The 10228-nt window shown below is 33.9% G+C and overlaps 1 long non-coding RNA gene across 1 annotated transcript; it reads right to left on the reverse strand.

The window, feature by feature from the left end:
* Positions 1 to 1355: 1355 nt before the first annotated feature.
* LOC107028496 lies at positions 1356 to 3213 on the reverse strand. Its single transcript, XR_001457853.2, has 2 exons — positions 2755 to 3213; positions 1356 to 2296 (listed from the first exon to the last, which is right to left on the reverse strand). It is a non-coding gene; the product is annotated as an uncharacterized LOC107028496 (long non-coding RNA).
* Between the last annotated feature and the right edge of the window lie 7015 nt (positions 3214 to 10228).

Consider the following 10228-nt stretch of genomic DNA (forward strand, 5'->3'; position numbering starts at 1 on the left):
GCTCTAATGATCATTATTTTAGTCACATGAGAATAAGAATCAACGTAATCAACACCTATATTTTGGTTAAAAACTCTAATCACAAGTCTAGCCTTGTATTTTCAATTGTACCACCATGTCTCAATTTCTTCTTAAATATCCACTTGCTACTTATGGGCTTACAACCTTAAGGTAAATCATACAAGTCTCAAGTGTGATTAGAAATTATAGAGTCGAATTTACTTTTAATAGTCTCTTTCCAAAATATAACATCTTTTGATATCATTGCTTCATCATAAGTCTTAGGAACTTCTTCTATCAAATAGATAGACACTATTTCGTCATTTAAAATATTAATATAAAAATTTTCAGTTAAGAAAGTATTGATGAAATCAGAACCAACACTAGTGTCAGTTCTACGTCTTTTACTCTTTCTAAGTTCATTTTCATGCTCATTTGAAATAACATTTGAAAAAGGCACAACATGAGAATTGTTTGACATAGATGCAGAAGCATTATTTTGCACATCACTCGGCACTTTATGTTTCAAAGGAAAAATATGCTCAAAAAACTCTGCATCTGTAGATTCACAAATAAAATGGTCACTTAGAGACATAAATCTATATGCAGTACTATTTTGAGCATAACCAATAAAGACAATATCAAAAGTCTTAGATCTAACATTTACTCATTTGAAATAAGGTAGACCAACCTTAGCCAAACACCCTCACACTTTCAGAAATTTCAAGTTACGAGAAAACCTTTCCACAACTCATATAAGGTCTTGTCTAACTTCTTATGCGAGAGTCTGTTAAGAATATAATATGCAAACAAGACTACTTCTCCTCACATATTGTTAGATAGACCAGAGTTTAAAAGCATAGAGTTCATTATTTCTTTATGGGTTCTATTTTTTTCATTTGGCTACATCATTTTGTTGGGGAGTATAGGGAGCACCAACCTCATGTATAATATCATTTTTCTCACAAAAATCTTGTAGTGCTTTAGTACTGTATTCACCGCCCCTATCAGATCTAAATCTCTTGATTTTTTTGTCTAATTGATTTCTCACTTCTCCTTTGAATTTCAAAAACATGCTTTCGACCTCATATTTAGACTTAAGAAGATACACCTTAGTGTCTAGAAAAGTCATCAACAAAAGTAATGAAATACTTTTTTTCACCTTTGATCATAATGTTCTTGAAATCGACTAAATCTGAATGTACTAATTCAAATAATTCAGTCTTTCTACTAATAAAAGATTTGAAAGGCTTCTTGACATGCTTTACTTCTACACATACAAGACATTTAGAAAACTCATCAGTTTTTATTATAGGAATTAATTCGATTTTCTAAGTCTTTTAATAGAAGCAATGTTAAATAAGCAGAATTTGAAATATTTGCATTATTGACTTGAACAATGTTCAATACAAATAATCCTCCACTAAGATATCCTTTCCCAACAAAGTCTTCTCCGTGAGAAATAATTATTTTATCAGCTTCAGAAATAAGTGTAAGGCCTACTTTTTTGAGAAGTGCTCTAGGAACTAAGTTTCAACTAAGGGAGGAAACATACAAAACATTGTTGAAGGATAATATCTTTCCAAAAGTTAATTTAAATAAAACTTTTTCTTTACCCATAACTCCAACAGTAGTGAGTTACCCATGTAAATACACTCTTCATCAGTGGACTCCTTAAAATCATGAAATAACTTTTTATTGGCACAAAAATGCCTTGAGGCGCCTGTCTCTAGCACCTAGTTAGTTTTGTTTGCCACCAGATTTGCCACATCGGCTACAATAACAATCACTTCATTACCCTCAGCAAGACTAGCTTGGACACCACTTTGTTCAACCTGCTTTGAGTCCTTCCCTTTTCTTTGATAGCACCTGGCAGCCTTGACCAACTTTTCCACAAACAAGACAAGGGGCCTTAAATTTTTGAATTTGACTCTCCGGCTTGTTGAATTGATTCTTGTTCTTCATATGTCCTTTTTCAAGAGTTTCTTTAGTTTGCCTTTGAACCTATTTTTCAAAACAGAACTAGAAGATTCAACAAGATAAGCTTTAGAAGAATTAAGAGAAAGTTCTTCCATCTTATCTTTGAGACGGCCTCTTCAATCCTCATGTGATTAATAAGTTTTTGGAGAGATAATTCTTTTTCTTATGTTTTAATTGATTTCTATAATCACTCCAAGATTGTGGAAATTTTTTGATGCAGAACATTAGCTTGAAATATCTCACATATTTTCATGTCCTCGTTAAGAACATCAGCAGTCAAGTTCTCATATTCATGAACTTGTTCCATTATTCTTTCCTGCATCATCAACACCATATTTGTTTTTCAAACTATCCCATATTTCTTTGGTAGATTTATTATGTTAAAAATAAATATAATAAAGGATTAGTCCTATGATTTAGTAAATGTCCTCTAACAATTTTGTTATCCTTTTTAACCTTCACTTTACAAAAATCATCAACTGTTATAACATTGCTTGAGTCAGTAGTATTGTTAGAGCTATTCATAGAAGGTTCTTCAAATAAAACTTAATCAACTTCTATTTGTTCAAAAAAAATTAAAAGTTTTTGCGACCATGGTTTAAAATTATTTCCATCCAAAGGCTCAAGTTTTGATAAATCATTAAAAGTTTTGTTCAAAGAAATAGCCATTTATCAATATTGTATGTTACAAAATCACTTTCAAATTGTTGAGAAAAATACTACAATATTGATATTAGATTGAAATTATAAAGTAATAAATAACTTATCACAAACACTGTTTTGTCGTGGCAAGCCACTGCCTTGATAGAGATTTTGGCTCGACTCCGGTGTAAATCGTTGTAGCCGGTCGCTTCCCAAGGTTCCACATTCACTCTCAAACACGTGCACTTGTAGCTGAGAGTTTGGACGTTGCTCAAAACCAATCGCCCAAAATATTCTAAGAATAAGAATAGAGGAGGAAAATGTTTAGTTTTCCCGTTTATTGGGTGTCTGGTAATGATCACAAAGGTCATGTTTATATAGAATTTGCCAAAGAGAAATTTCAAAGTGAAGAATTAATTTGTATAACTCATAATGAATGTTAATGACATTAAAACCACATCCTACACAAATTCTTCTTATGTTTTGAAATGGAAAAATTAATCTCTTTATAACGTAATTTACTTTCTATTCTTTACATTACATAAAAAATGAATAAAAGTAGAATTAGTATCACATTAAGAAGTAGTTTGGGATCGTGATAAAGAAATTAGACTAAATAATATAAATATCATAAAATATGCACTTCATTTGTTATGTGTTAAAGAAAAATAAAGTACATTCTGAACAAATTATAATGAATAGAGTACTTGAAGCACTGACCATAGAGCCATTGACTAAATTATTCTTATCTCTTCCTCAAAAAATTAATTAGCGATATATGCATGTTTTAATTTCTTGGAGTAGCTACTAGCTAACCAAAATTTTTGTTAGTGACATTTTATCTATCACTAAAACTAAAATAAAATAAAATTGGTAACCAATAACATTCATTTTAGAAAATTTCAATGGAATACTATGTCCTTATGCCAAACCTAACCCTTCCTACATTGCCAGCAAAGATTGAAATTTTCCACAAAAACAGTTGGGACATAACTCGCATTTAATCATTTAATTTGAGAAAATGTTAATTAACTTATTAATGTTCTAATTGACTTTGCACGTATTGAGATCTAAAATTTGTCAATTAAGCTAAACTTCTTTTAGCATAAGTCTCGACTAATACTTCATTTGTTTATTTTACCTATTTATTTTTTAAGGAAGTTTGTAAGTTATTTTTAAAGTACATACTTTGCAAAGTTAGGTGCAAATTAATTATAGTCATCCACATTAGTTGTCCATTGTAAATTTGTCACAGTCATTTGCAACCTAACATATCATTTGTTAATTCATACAACATTGTGGATTTATTATATATGATAATAATAGAGATATTATATTATATATGCTGGTGCATAAAGTTCCAATAAATGTCAACTAAAGCAAACTACTCTCAAGAAATTAGACATAATACATGAATAAGTTTTTAAACTTGATTTCAGCTAATATTTAAGTCGTTAAACTTTGGGTGAGCACAAATAAAACAATTATATTTATATAAAATAAAACAAGTAGACACACATACATGAAATAGTGTGTGTGTATATATATATATATATATATATATATATGCTATATAGAACATAAAATTGTCATGAAGAATGCCGCGTAGGATGAATATATTATGTGTCTATTTATTTACTTTTATATAAATTTAACTTCTTATTTATGCATAATTAAATTTAGAAGACATATATATCTGTTGAGGCCAAATCAAAAAACATATTATGCCCAAGAAATTATAATGAAAGAGAAGAAAGCAAGAGCACAATGAAAAGAGGAAAATTTGTAGGGTAAAATTTTGAAAAAGGAAATAGAGAGAAGTTAATAGATCTCAAATACATATAATGGTTTGTGGAATATGTGGACACTCCATTAGCTAGCTAGTATGTATGTGCCTTATAGACACGTATCTATTAAAAGGCTGATATTCTTCTCTTTAATGTAATGTAATTTTCAGAGAGAAATAAAATCATATATCCAATATCGCATGATTTTAATTCATTACTTATAAAGTTTGTATGTGACACCTTTATACTCTCAACTTTGCTTAAAGTATTCCATATTCTCATGATCCATGAACTATCACAACCAAAAGTCACATGTATATATTATTGCTTCTAATTTTCTTTTGTTTCTTTTACATTTATTTTTTCGGTAAGAGTGGGCTTATACTTTTGGGTGCTGGTGGGATAGAAACCCTATGCATAATGAAGTGATGCAAAGTAAAGTAGCAATCACCGGGAAATGTCACCCTTTGTCTTTCTAATGAATTATAGTCTTTCATTTATGTCCTTTCACAATAAAACTTATAATAGTAAAAAATATATTGATAAGAAACCAAGATTTTACTGAGACATAACTCATGAAATATCGTACTACTTATTTATTACGTAGGACGTAATGAATGACCAACTCGAAAATAAGGGGAAAATGTGCAAATAACTGCTCAGATCCTCTACCTTTAAAAGTGGTTTGATGCAAGGTAGAGTAGTAGACTATTAATTAACTAACTGCAACTTGAATTATCCACCTTATTAAAATCTAGTACGGTAATTATCAAAATAATAATGTATATTTATTTGTAAAGAAAAAAAAAATGCATCCAAATAAATACATACCAAATGAGACTCCCAATCTATGACTCAAAGTTCAAATTGGGTTAGGGACTATGAATTTTACCCTCTGGCGCCCCGCACCACTCAGAGCACCACGGACGTCATTTCATCCCATTTCTTCCTTACTTTCTGTACTAGTTCCTTAGCAACATATCTATGTTTTGTAGTTGATTCGAACACTCTAAGGTACGTCTAAACATAAAAATCATCCATAAGCATGATATCATGGATCTTAAATCCATACTTTAATTCAAGAAAAGTTAAGAGTCAAGTGTAGAAGTTAAGGAGCAAGTCAAGAGAAGATTATAAAGTTTTCAAAAGTCTTTCACAAACACTTCAACTTTGTTTTAAGACTTAAAGTTCAAGTTGAGTAAAGAGTAAAGTGTAAAGATTAAAGTTCATTTCTTCAAAGAAGTATATGGGGACTATGTATTCCAAAGAGTTTTAAAATATTTTCACTTTTTGAGCAAATGTAAACATCGATTCCAAGAGAGATTTTAAGCTAAGTTTTGAGTAATTATCTCAAACCAAAGAAATAGGTTTATTATAAAAACATATGATCTAATTATATTTATGGAGCAGTATTGAGCACCTATATAGGAAAACAAGTCCATATTAACTCAAATCTTCATAAACCATATAGACATCATGGGAAGTAAAAGATCATACTTTTTAGATTAATCCTTAAGTGTGGTTTTAACTTAAACTAGTGGATCCACTTAGTTAAGGTGTCCTATATGATGACAAAGTACTGGACAGTTTTTGAAGTATGGGCAAGATGATGTATCACAATTTAGTGTCATAGTGGTGGTTTTCAGTTAGAAAATCTCCTACAGAAACTATATTACTTTATTACATTAGTAAAGTTGACTTTGTTATTGCATTTTCTTTAATGAACTAAGTTATTTGCCACTGTTTTACAAGGTTTATACATATTGTATGTGTTTCATTATTTTATATTGAGTTCAGTTGTTCAGGAGTTTGAGGAAAGCTAAGGTAAGTGTTCTTTCCAGATTCTTTTCAAGCTTAAGTTGTGTTTAGCATTGCAACTTGGATACTTGTACATTCAGTGTATTGATGTCAGTTGTCCTACATCGTCTTATGATGAAGATGTAAGTAACCAGGATCAGCATCCACACCTCGCTGATCCATTCGAGCACTCAAATTATGTTGGTGAGCCTCTTTGCATTCTAGAGGACTCCTTTTTATCGTTTTCTTTTAGTATTTCATTGTTAGGATGATCAGGGGTCTTGTCTAGAAATCCCTCTTTATTTTAGAGGCTTCATAGACACATAGTATCAGTTCTCTAATCTTATTCATTTCATATGTATACATTTTAAGAATTGAGTTGTCCTTTTGGCTAAGATATTACTTTCTAAGTTATTGCATGAGTTATATTTATTGTGTTTAAGTCTTCCAAGGGTTTTCTTGGGAGAAGCAATGTCTCTCGAGTTTCAGCCACGTCCTAAGTGTAGGCTGATATACCGTGGTTTCACGGTATTTTTAATGCTTTTTCCTTAAGTTTAGTGTGTGTCCAAAAACATTTTTTAATTAATTTTTATGTAAGTTTCTCTTTATTTACAGGAAATCTGTCTAAAGATGAACGCGGAAGTTTTTGAGCAAGAGATGCAGAAAAAGTACCACCTACGGAACTTGTGACGGTCCATTATGCCTGTGACGGTCCGTAGGTGGCATCGTAGTGAAGCTACTGAAGGAAGATGGGGAAGTCTAACCAAGTGTGGGGCTACGAAGTACGTGACGGACCGTCGTAGCCATGATGGTCCGTCCTGCTGGTTCATCATGAAGATCAGAGAAGTAGTCCAGTACCCAAATTACAAGAGTTGAAGTGTTATGGAACGGAGACCCTCGACGGACCATTGTGCCTGTGACGATCTTTCATACCTGCCGTCAAGGGTAATGAAGAGATCAGCAGCAGAATTTGCAAGGTATGGGACGACGGAGTCCATAACGGCCCGTCGTGACCAAGACGACCCGTCGCGAGGTCCGTCGACCCAGCCGCGTTTTGATATATTTTCAGCAAATAGAGTCCTTCTTTGATTAGGTTTTTGTTTTTTATAAATAGTTCAAAAAACCTCGTTTTTGGGGTTAGACTCTTGGTTATTTTAGCTTCTTTTGTGGATTAGACTTTGTGATTATTATTACACTTTTGGAGAATCTTTAGTCTTCGATTAATTTCAGTAATTGATTGTTGGTGATTAATCAGGTGAATTTCTGGATTTTATTCTTTCTCATTGAAGTAAGTGCATGAATTGTTATATTACATATTTGAATATTGTGATTATGACCATGGGTAACTAAACTCCATAACTAGGGTTATGGGAACCATGGGCGAATAATAAGATAAAATCTAACTAAAATAACAATTCTAGAATAGTGTCTTGCATGTATTGATAATTCTTTCGCTTAGAAGTCTTTTTAACGGATGGCCAATGTTAGAACTCGCCTTAATTCTACTTTCCGGACCAAGGAGGTAGATAATAGGAAAAGAATTATCAACACAGATTTAGTGTATACTATCTAATAGGCTAGTATTGATTGGTACGAGATAATAACTTAGTCAAATATCGAATAAGCTGCTTAATATGAGGTAAAGGTAAGGGTTAGTGTAGCAACACACGTAGCCGGACCAAGGTGCGGAGTGAAATTTTCTAGATGCCGGACCAAGGATTTAGAAATACATAACTTATCACTTTGCATGCAAGATACTAGGAAAAAATTGTTATAGTTAGAATTATAAAGTTAGGGACCTGTGGGGAACACGTAAACTCTTATTACTTTTATTAATTGATTAAACTCCAACATTTGAATCTGTTAGTTGTCTCCTTTAATTTAGCTAGTTATTTTCATTCATTTAGAAGTAAACCCCCCCCCCCCTTTTATTGTCTTTGTTTTCCAAGGAAATAATTGAGTAAATAGTAGTAATAATAGATTGAAGTTAAGTCTGAACTATTTTCCTTGTGGGAACGATCCTAACCTCATTAGTTAGGTTCTTTACTTAATACGACCGCTTTACTTCTTATTTGAGAAGTAAGTTTGAGCGTATCAAATTTTGGCGCCTATGCCGGGGAAAGTAGCTTTTAGATTAACTTAAAATTATTACTATAGTTTAGTCAATATTTTCTTGATTTAACTTTGTTTTATTGTTTTTGATTCTTGCAGAACCATCCTCTTTGTATGCCAAATACACGGAGAGGGAGAGAACCCTTATTTCCCTATGATCACGAATTAGAGCGTACACTACTCAACATGATTCGAAACTTGGGTATTGATGATGATGATCCAAACCAGAACATCCCAGCTCCGGTTGATGTTCATGGTCAGTTGTTACCCGATGCTCCGGGCGAAAACCAACAGAGGGGACGAAATCCTGCTCCACGGTCCCAAGAATACTATAGAGGCTATGACAATATAGCAAACTCCGATGGGCCACTTGTCTTGCCCCTTCTACCACCAGGCCACACCTTTGTGGTAACTAGTAGCCTGATGCAAATGTTCCCCGCCAGAGGTTTGTTTTCAGGGCTACCTTCTGAGGATCCACATGCCCATATAGCTAAGGTTAGGGCAGTGTGTAAAAGTTGTGTAGGGACCTGACTTGGACTTGGATGTAATAGGGCTCAGAGTGTTTCCTCTATCACTGACGAGAGAGGCTGCTATGTGGTTCACTGAGCTCCCTGATAACTCAATTTTCACTTGGAACCAACTAAGGGACATTTTCTTAGCACGCTACTACCCGGTCTCCAAGAAACTAAACCACAAAGACAGAGTAAACAACTTTGTGGCACTACCAGGAGAGTCAGTTAGTAGTTCTTGGGATAGATTCACCTCGTTTTTGAGAAGCGTACCCAATCACCGTATAGATGATGAGTCATTGGAGGAATACTTTTATTGGGACAGGATGATAATAATAAAGCGGTATTGGATACTATAGCAGGTGGTTCTTATGGGGAGTGTCCTTATGCTGAGATTGCTGAAAAGTTAGAGAAAATCTCCCAGAACAATAAAGCTTGGAGTACTAGGAAGTAAGATACCGGGAGAAATACCTTCGCAGTGCAGTCCACTCACAGCCCAGCCACAGATGAGATTCGTGAAGAAATGGCTCAGATGAGAACTGAGCTTGGGTTGGTATTAAAACATATCACTAGGGGTGTAGAAAAGATAAATGCAGTTAACTTGTCTAAACCACCACAACCAAATTATGAATGCTATTATGCGGAGTATTCCTATGCGGTAAACAAGCAGACGGAGGGTTTCCGATCGAGTGCTCAAGGCTCAAATCAGGATAATTGGCGCCAAGGTCAAGGGAACCAAGGTCGGATCTATGGTAACTATAACTGTGAGGGTCATTATGTCCGAGATGGAAACTACAACCGCGACAACAACTTCAATAGGGGTAACTATGGTAACAGAAATGATAGGAATGGGCCCTATGTCCCTCCTCAAAATCGTGAAGTTACTCCTAGGGATGGTGGAGATAGTATGGCACGAGTTGAGGATATGTTGCACAAAATGATGAGGAGGTTCGATACTAATGATGAGCACATTAAAGAGTTAAGGGAGTGATTTAGGGGGTATTGGACAGAAAGTCGATACAGATGCAATATCGATTAAGAAAATCGAGTTGCAAATGAACCAATTATCTGCGACTGTGAACACACGGCAACCGGGCACTCTTCCTAGCAACACTGTCCAAAATCCAAAAAATGATGCACACTGTATGGCAATCACTACTGGGGATGGTAAGCAAACCATTGACCCACCTATGCCGTCTAATGAGGAAAAGGTGAGAAAAAATAATGATAAGGTGGCAGAGGGTAGTGGTGAAGCAAAAGATAGCACCGGAAAAGATGCAGAAGTATCTATAAAGGTAATTCTCATGCCTAGGCCCCCCCTTTCCTCAATGATTAGTGAAAAAGACCTAGGATGGTAAATATCGGCGTTTTATAACAATGTTGAAGCAGCTTTTTATCAAT

This window comes from Solanum pennellii, chromosome 8 (assembly GCF_001406875.1).
Source record: "Solanum pennellii chromosome 8, SPENNV200".
NCBI classification, from domain to species: Eukaryota; Viridiplantae; Streptophyta; class Magnoliopsida; order Solanales; family Solanaceae; genus Solanum; species Solanum pennellii.